The sequence below is a fragment of the Mustelus asterias genome, chromosome 22, assembly GCF_964213995.1.
Source record: "Mustelus asterias chromosome 22, sMusAst1.hap1.1, whole genome shotgun sequence".
NCBI classification, from domain to species: Eukaryota; Metazoa; Chordata; class Chondrichthyes; order Carcharhiniformes; family Triakidae; genus Mustelus; species Mustelus asterias.
Window position 1 is genome coordinate 22,422,315 of NC_135822.1, and position 9,009 is coordinate 22,431,323.

A 9,009-nucleotide genomic window follows, 5' to 3' on the forward strand; every position below is an offset into this window, starting at 1 on the left:
ATATTTTTTAAATATATAATATAAAGACACTGTCACATAAGATCATGGTGGCACAGTGGTTAGCACTGCTGCCTCACGGCGCCAGCCAGGGATCCGAGTTCAATTCCAGCCTTGGGTAGCTGTCTGTGTGGAGCTTGCACGTTCTCCCCATGTCTGCGTGGGTTTCCTCCGGATGCTCCGGTTTCCTCCCACACTCTAAAGATGTGCGGGTTTGGGTGATTTACCGTGCTAAATTTCCCCTTAGTGTCAGGAGGGTTAGCAGGGTAAATACACAGGGATAGGGCCTGAGTGGGATTGTGGTCGGTGCAGACTTGATAGGCTGAATGGCCCCCTTCTGCACTGTAGGGATTCTATGATCTTGGATAAATAATAATACAGTAAAACTTGAAAATGATTGGCACTGGTCTTTTACACCTTAAAATAGAATTCCAGTTCAAACCAGTATTCATTTCTCAGTTGAGAAAATGCTGGAAAATCTCAGCAGGTCTGGCAGCATCTGTAAGGAGAGAAAAGAACTGATATTTCCAGCCCAGATGACCCTTTGTCAAAGCATCAAAGCTTTGACAAAGGGTCATCTGGAGCTTTGACAAAGGGTCATCTGGACCCGAAACGTCAGCTCTTTTCTCTCCTCACAGATGCTGCCAGACCGGCTGAGATTTTCCAGCATTTTGTCTTTTGGTTTCAGATTCCAGCATCTGCAGTAATTTGCTTTTATTCATTTCCAAGTTTGTTGTTTTATTCCCCCTGAAAGATGAGAGGCAGCAGAAAGATTTAAGAGAATTCCAGAGCTTAGGGCCTTGACAGCCTAAGGCACAGCCACCAACGCTGGAGCAATGAAAATCAGAGATGCTCTCCAGGTCAGTGTGAGAGGAGCACTGATTTCTTGGAGGGTTGTGGGGCTGGAGGAGAGTTACAGAGGATAAGGAGGCTGGGGGAATTGGAAAACGAGGTTGACAATTTTTTAAAATCTTGGTCCTGTTTTAAAACTGGGGCCAGGATTGGTCAGCGAGCACAGGGGGGATAGGGAACAGGATGGCACAAATAGGGAGAGCAAGAATTTTGAATGACTTGAAGTTACAGAAGGTAGAATGTGGGAGCTCAGCTGGACGGGAGGGTATGAGAATAGGCAGGTCTGGAGATAACAAGGGTGGGAAGAAGGTTTCAGCAGGAGATAAGGTGAACAGGGCAGAGTTGGACAATGTTGCAGAGGTGTTATTTGTGGTTTGAATTATAAGGAGAGGCTGCTTTTTTCCTTGGAGCATAGAAGGATGAGGATGACCTTACAAAGGTTTATAAAAAGATGAGGGGCAGAGATAAGGTGAATAGCCAAGGTCTTTTCCCCAGGGTAGGGGAGTCTGAAATTAGCTGCTTAAGGTGAGAGGGGAAAGATTTAAAAGGGGCCCGAGGGGTAACTTTTTCACACAGAGGGTGATACGTACATGGAATGAGCTGCCAGAGGAGGTGGTAGAAGTGGGTACAATTACAATATTTAAAAGGCATTTGAACGGGTAATCATAGAATCCCTACAGTACAGAAAGAGGCCATTCGGCCCATCGAGTCTGCACCGACCACAATCCCACCCAGGCCCTACCCCCATATCCCTACATATTTTACCCACTAATCCCTCTAACCTACACATCTCGGGACCCTAAGGGGCAATTTAATCATGGCCAATCAACCTAACCCGCACATCTTTGGAATGTGGGAGGAAACCGGAGCACCCGGAGGAAACCCACGCAGACACGAGGAGAATGTGCAAACTCCGCACAGACAGTGACCTAAGCTGGGTACATAGATGGAAAAGGTTTAGATGGATATGGGCCAAATGCAGGCAAATGGGATCAGTGCAGTTTCGGAAACCTGGTTGGCATGGATGAGTTGGGCCGAATGGCCTGTTTCCATGCTGTATATCTCTATGACTCTACAACATTTATGATCCATTTTAGTTCAGCCATCCAAAGAGATTCCAACGAACTCTTCCTCTGAAACCCAATTACTTCTTTAAGTTAACTCCACAGTTTTTGAGTCCACTACTTTAACCAGAAATGTATTCCAAATGTTTATCATTCTTTCAGGGAGGTAGGGTTGCCAACTCTGGCCAAAGCCATCTCTGGAGGTTTGACCACGTGGTGCTTTGAGCGTGTGAGCATGTGTGTCTCTCTCCTTTGCTGGCCTCGGACTCGAGTTCTGTGTGAATGTGACATCTCGGAATAGGACTCTGTGTCAGAGCTGATTGATCTGCATTTGGAGTTCTCAAGTTAAAACTAGGCAGCACGGAGGGACCTGACCGAGAGATTGCAGAGAGGGGCCGTGGGCTCTTGTCACAGAGCACATCATTCTAAACTCAGCTCAGTACCAAAATCAAAACACATCCTGAGATCAGATTCAGTCGAGTTTTTATCAAAATTATAATACTGGAGAAGGCCATTTAGTGCCAGTGATGGCACACTCTCCTGTAACACCATTGCCCTCCCAAAGATCCTTTGATATACCTCCTTCTCGAATACTTCTCACATTCCCATTTGAACAGGAGCAATTTACCACATTTAATGGCGGCACGGTGGCACAGTGGTTAGCACTGCTGCCTCACAGCGCCAGTGACCTGGGTTCGATTCCCGGCTTGGGTCACTGTCTGTGCGGAGTCTGCACGTTCTCCCCGTGTCTGCGTGGGTTTCCTCCGGGTGCTCCGGTTTCCTCCCACAGTCCGAAAGACATGCTGGTTAGGTGCATTGGCCATGGTAAATTTTTCCTCAGTGTATCCGAACAGGCGCCGGAGTGTGGTGACTAGGGGATTTCCACAGTAACTTCATTGCAGTGTTAATGTAAGCCGATTTGTGACATGAATAAATAAACTTAAAACTTAAACTAGTGTTTCAGCACTGCCCAAGAATGACTAAATTCATTTCAAATTACCTTTACTGATATTCCAGTCTCTACCTGAATAGCTTCATTGTGAAGCATCCCTATGGTCGAATAGCCTTCAATCCAAATACCTTTCTCTTGGTTATCTCTCTGCAAAAAACATTGTTTTTTCCCTTGTTCCCCATTCTCACGCCAGTGGAAATCATCTAACACTATTTACCCACAGTGTATGCCAGTTAGGGCTCAGTTTATCACACTCTCGACTCCGGCTGTGGGTTTAAGCCCCACTCTAGGCCTTGAACATGGAAATCGAGGCTGACACTCCAGTGTGGTACTGACTGTCAGACATGTTGTCTTAGAATACCTACAGTACAGAAGGAGGCCATTTGGCCCATCGAGCCTTCACCAACAACAATCCCACCCTATCCCCGTAACCCCACATATTTATCCTGCTAATCCCCCCAAAACTAGGGTCAATTTAGCATGGCCAATGAACCTAACCTGTACATCTTTGGACTGTGGGAGGAAACCAGAGAACCCAGAGGAAACCCATGCAGACAAGGGGAAAACGTGCAAACTCCCGCACAGAGCCTCCCATCCATTGACTCTGTTACACTTCCCGCTGCCTCGGCAAAGCAGCCAGCATAATTAAGGACCCCATGCCCCCCAGACATTCTCTCTTCTACCTTCTTCCGTTGGGAAAAAGATACAAAAGTCTGAGGTCACGTACCAACCGACTCAAGAACAGCTTCTTCCCTGCTGCCATCCGGGTTAATTTTCTTTAACAATCTCTGAACTTCTAAGATCACCTCTTGACACATCCTCAACTGCTCACAGCCTCAGCACTCTATTTAACCCTGAATTGAGCTTCCAATCCCACATCCCCTCTATCACTGAGACTGTCGAGTCTATCACTCTGTCAGAGAGTCAGTATAGACTCGATGGGCCAAATGGCCTCCTTCTGCACTGTAGGGATTCTGTGATCACTGTTGAAGTCTCCATCCAAGCTTTCCTTAGTTAGATTATTCTAATGGTCTCCTGGCGAGACTTCCAACTCCCTTCAGTCACTGCAACTCATCCAAAACCCTTCTGTCCATATGCTAACTCACACCGAGACTTGTCTACCTCTCACCCAACTGCTTCCTGTCCCTACTCTGGTTCCTGGCCCATTGATGCCTCCATTCTCATTCTGGTACCCAAATTCCTCCATGATCTTCTCCCTCCCAAATTTGGAACCTTCTACCATCCTCCAAGCCCTTTGTGCTCCTCCAATCCTGGCCTCTTACTCAGTCCAACTTTCTTTCACCTCACCCTCTGAGGCCATGCCTTCAGCTGACTAGGCCCTAGCTCTGAAGTTTCCTCTTTAAATTTCTCCACATTTCTTCCCCCTCCCCCCTCCTCCCCCCTCCATACCTTTAAGCAGCTCCTGAAAGCCTATCTAGATTCATAGACATTTACACCACAGAAGAAGGCCACTCGGCCCATTGTGTCCATGTGGGTCAACAAGATCGGACAACGTTAATCTCATTTTCCCATCACTTGGCCTGTAGCCCTGGAGGTTATAGCAGCGTAAGTGAATATCTAAATATTTCTTAAATGTTACTAGATTTTATGACTCTACCACCCTTTCAGGCAGTGAGCTGCGGACTCCCACCATCCTCTGGGTGAAAATGTTTCTCCTCTTTAGCCTTCTCCCCCTTACCTTAAATCTACACCCCCCCGGTCATTGACCCCTCTATTAATGGGGAAAAATGCCTTCCTATCCACCCTATCTATGCCCCGCATAATCTTATACACCTCTATCAGGTCCCATCTTCACCTTTGCTTCTCCAAGGAAAATAGCCCCAGCTTATCCAATCTGTCCTCACAGTTCAGGCCCTCCAACCCAGGCAATATCTTGGTAAATCTCCTTTGCCCCCCTCTCCAGTGCAATCACATCCTTCCTGTCATGTAGTGACCAGAACTGCACACAGTACTCCAGTTGTGGCCTAACCAGAGAGCTGCTTTGGCTCTGTGTCAGTTTTGTCTGATCATGCTGCTGTGAAACTCTTGGGGCACGTTACGCACAATGTTATAGGCACTACGTAAATGTAAATGGTTGTTATATTATAAGAGAGGTGACCAGCCTCATGCCTTTCCCCGCATGGCCTCCAGAGGACAAATATCTCTTGTTTCATGGCAGCCAGAACTGTACAGACCCAGTAATCAATGTGAAGCTTTGATCATTATTTCCTCTGACATACATTATGTTGTTCAACGCTTTATTGGCTTTGTTGATTGCTGCTCTGCATTTAGAATCCCTGCAGTGCAGAAGGAGACCAATTGGCCCATCGAACCTGCACCAACAACAATCCCATCCAAGCTCTATCCCCGTAATCCCAGTGCCAGTCATTTCCAAGTTTTACTGTATTTTTCTTTGTCCAAGATCATAGAATCCATACAATGGAGAAGGAGGCCATTTGGCCCATCCAGCCTGCACTGACAACAATCCGACCCAGGCCCTATCCTCATAACCCCATGTATTTACCCTGCTAATCCTCTGACTCTGAGGGGCAAGTTAGCATGGCCAATCCACCTAAACTACATATCTTTGGACTGTGGGAGGAAACCGGAGCACCCGGAGGAAACCCACGCTGATGTAGGGAAAATGCGCAAACTCCACACAGACAGTCACCCAAAGACGGAATTGAACCCGGGTCCCTGGTGCTGTGAGGCAGCAATGATAACTGCTGTGAGTTGTAGACATGTTTAGCATGTCTACAATCCTGGATCATTCTTATAAGTTGATCAAGGTGACCCAGTACAGTAGGCTGGTGCATGACTTGTAACATGAATAAAAATATCACCAAATGTACCAGAAGACTCTTATCATCCTCACTGTTCTGATTTTATCTAGCCTTGAATAAAGCAGTGTATGTTTTGTGTTGGCTCAGTCCTGCATCAGAGAGCATGAAAGCACAAGGCACAACAATCTGCTCCTGCTCACAGGAGCTTGTTACATTCCTGGGTAGTAGATATAGGACACAGAGACTTCTGTGAAAAGAAACAGCCATTCAATCCATTTAAGGGAGTGCGAGCCACATTAAGCCTGAGGAGGGATGTACAACAGACCCAAACTGTTAATACTCGGCCACTGGATTTGCTGAGGTTATGGGGGGAATATTCCTGTTCCGCTCGCCACGGGGATCGTAGTAGCTGGGGGCGGACCATGCAAAAGTGCGTTGACCTCAGGCGGGATTTTCCGGTTTGATGGCGAGCGTGGCCGGAAAATCCCACCCTATGTATTTTGCTTCCACTTCAGAAACATGTTGATGGTCCTTATTGGAGACCCAGAAATTATGTTGTTTTCTTCCTATCACCATTTGTCCACATTAGAACAATAACTACACTTAAAAATATTGAACCAAAACAGAAAATGCTGGAAACTCTCAGCAGGTCTGACAGCATCTGTGGAGAGACAATAGCGCAACGTTTCAAGTCTGGATGACCCTTCATCAGCTGGGTCATCCAGACTCAAAATGTTAACAGGTGCTGCGAAACCTGCTGAGATTTTCCAGCATGTTCTGTTTTTGTTTCAAATTCCAACATCTGCATTTTATCTTAAAAGTATTGAACTGTTTTGTGAATTGCTTTGGGATTTCCTATAAAAAGCACTATATATATATATTAAATACAGTTCTCTGTTTTTCATTTCAATAATCTCCTTCTTGCCTACTCTTGTTGAGACTCTTGCTGGTTTGCCCACAGCCAAGTATTTAACTCAATCTCATTGTCGAAATGTTGCAGCTTCACTCTTCAGTTCACTTGGCAATTTAAATATTACAAGTGTCTTTGATTGCTATTCAGTATCCTGATCAAAGCTGTCACAGTCTCTAGATTAGATTACGTTAGATATCTGCTGGGTTCATAAGCCACTATTTGGGCTGATCAGGCAGTACCTATCATTCGAAGAGTTCTTTGTCTTGCCCACTGTTTTGAGACTTTCTTAACATTGAAACATAGAAACATAGAAGATAGGAGCAGGAGGAGGCTATTTGGCCCTTCGAGCCTGCTCCGCCATTCATTACGATCATGGCTGATCATCCAACTCAATAGCCCAATCCTGCTTTCTCCCCATAACCTTTGATCCCTTTCGCCCCAAGTGCTATATCCAGCCGCCTCTTGAATACATTCAATGTTTTAAGTCCTTTGAGACCTTTCAAGACTTTCTTGAGACCTTAACAAATCAAAGAAGAATTACAGAATCCCTACAATGCAGAAGGAGGCCATTCAGCCCATCGAGCCTGCTCCAACAACAATCCCACCCAGGCCCCACACCCACAACACCACATATCTGCCCTGCTAGTCCCCCCGACACCAAGGGGCATGGCCTGGCATGGCCAATCAACCTAATCCGTGCAACCTAACCACAGGGAGAACGTGCAAACTCTACACAGACAGTGACCCGAGGCCCTAATCAAACCTGGCGCTGAGGCAGAGGTGCTAACCACTGCGCCATCGTGCTGCCCAAAGAATCCATACTCTCTCTGTACATCAATGACTGAAATGCCACACACATGACAACATGAACTTCCCTGTCTCTTCACAGAGGTGCAATATATCTTATCTAGGGAGGATGCAACCTTTGAACAGGTGTTGATTCATTGAGATAAAAGATGTGAATTACCGTGAATAAGTTCCAAAGCGAAACCAGCTCAGTCTTTTAAAATGTAAACAGCCATTTCAGTAAAAACACAGACAAATCTTTGCAAACTACTCACCCTTACTGCTCTCCTCTGCATAATGGGAGCTCCGGACACCAAGTTGTCAATCATAAGTTTTACTCCAAGGTGAGAATTTACCCCATGATAATGGACTAGAAGTCCATGCCTGCCTAGTTAAACACCTTAATGTGCAAATAGAAAGGCATCTGAGTGCTTATGTAGGTCAAGGAGCTATCTTCTCACATCTGTCCAAACTGTTTGAGATTGTTTATATCTCGCTGTCCTTGCCATGTATTCAGCCTCCACAATTACATTTTCCCCTGACACAACCTCTCCTTTCTATAACTAACCATTTACTCTTCATGTTTGTACAAGATCCTTATTTTATAAGGGTTTTGTACAAATATAAATTTTATTATTACTAGCTGGGGTTTTCCTATTATCTTTTATTAATGGAGTGATAGAACACAAAAGGAGGCCATTTGACCCATCATGCCTATAGTGGCTCTTTAAAAGGGCTATCCAATTAGCCCCACGCCCCTGATCTTTTCCCATAACCCCCAGAAAATGTCCCCTTTTCTAGGACTTATCCAATTTCCTTGTGAAAGTGGGATGGTGTCCAGTCCAGATGGTGACCTCTGAACTGGCACCATTTAGTGCAGTCGATGGGTGCGGCTAATGGAGCGAGGCCATTGTTGCCATTGGCATTTCCTGTGCTGTGGAATCATAGAATCGCTGCAGTGCAGAAGGAGGCCATTTGGCCCATCCAGTCTGCACCGACTCTCCAACAGAGCATCCCACCCAAGCCCAATCCTCATAGCCCCACATACTTACCCTGCTAATCCCCCCTAACCGACACATCTTGGGACACTGAGGGGCAATTTAACATGGTCAATGCACCCAACCTACACATCTTTGGAGTGTGGGAGGAAACTGGAGCACCCGGAGGAAACCCACGCAGAAGCTGAGGTTGGATTGATTCAATATGATGGAGCAGGAGGATGAAATCTTTACTAACCCGGAGCCAGCAGTTCAAGCAAAAGGGCGCAAAAACCGGCATTCCCGTGACCTGGTGGCGCCGTGCCAAACAGGACCATGTGACGGAGCTTTGGTAGGAAGAGAAAGATGGTTGGTGTGGTCGAAGACGGAGAAACCTAAAGCTGGATCTGGGATTGGGAAAAGTGAAGGTTGCTGCCTCTGCTTCTGTTATTTTACAGTAGTTAAATGACCAAAATCAACCATACTGTCCACAAGGTCATTACTGACATTCCAGATAAAGATCATTCTGGTGGGTCTATTCGAAGGAGACCAACAGGAGCAGAGTTGAGAAGGCTTTGGGGGAATGGCCTATTTTGTACTCGCTGAACCCAGGTTCACTGGGAGGTACCACCTGGTGAGATTTGGTGGCTTAAGTCCTTGGAGGAAAGGATCTGAAACTCTACCT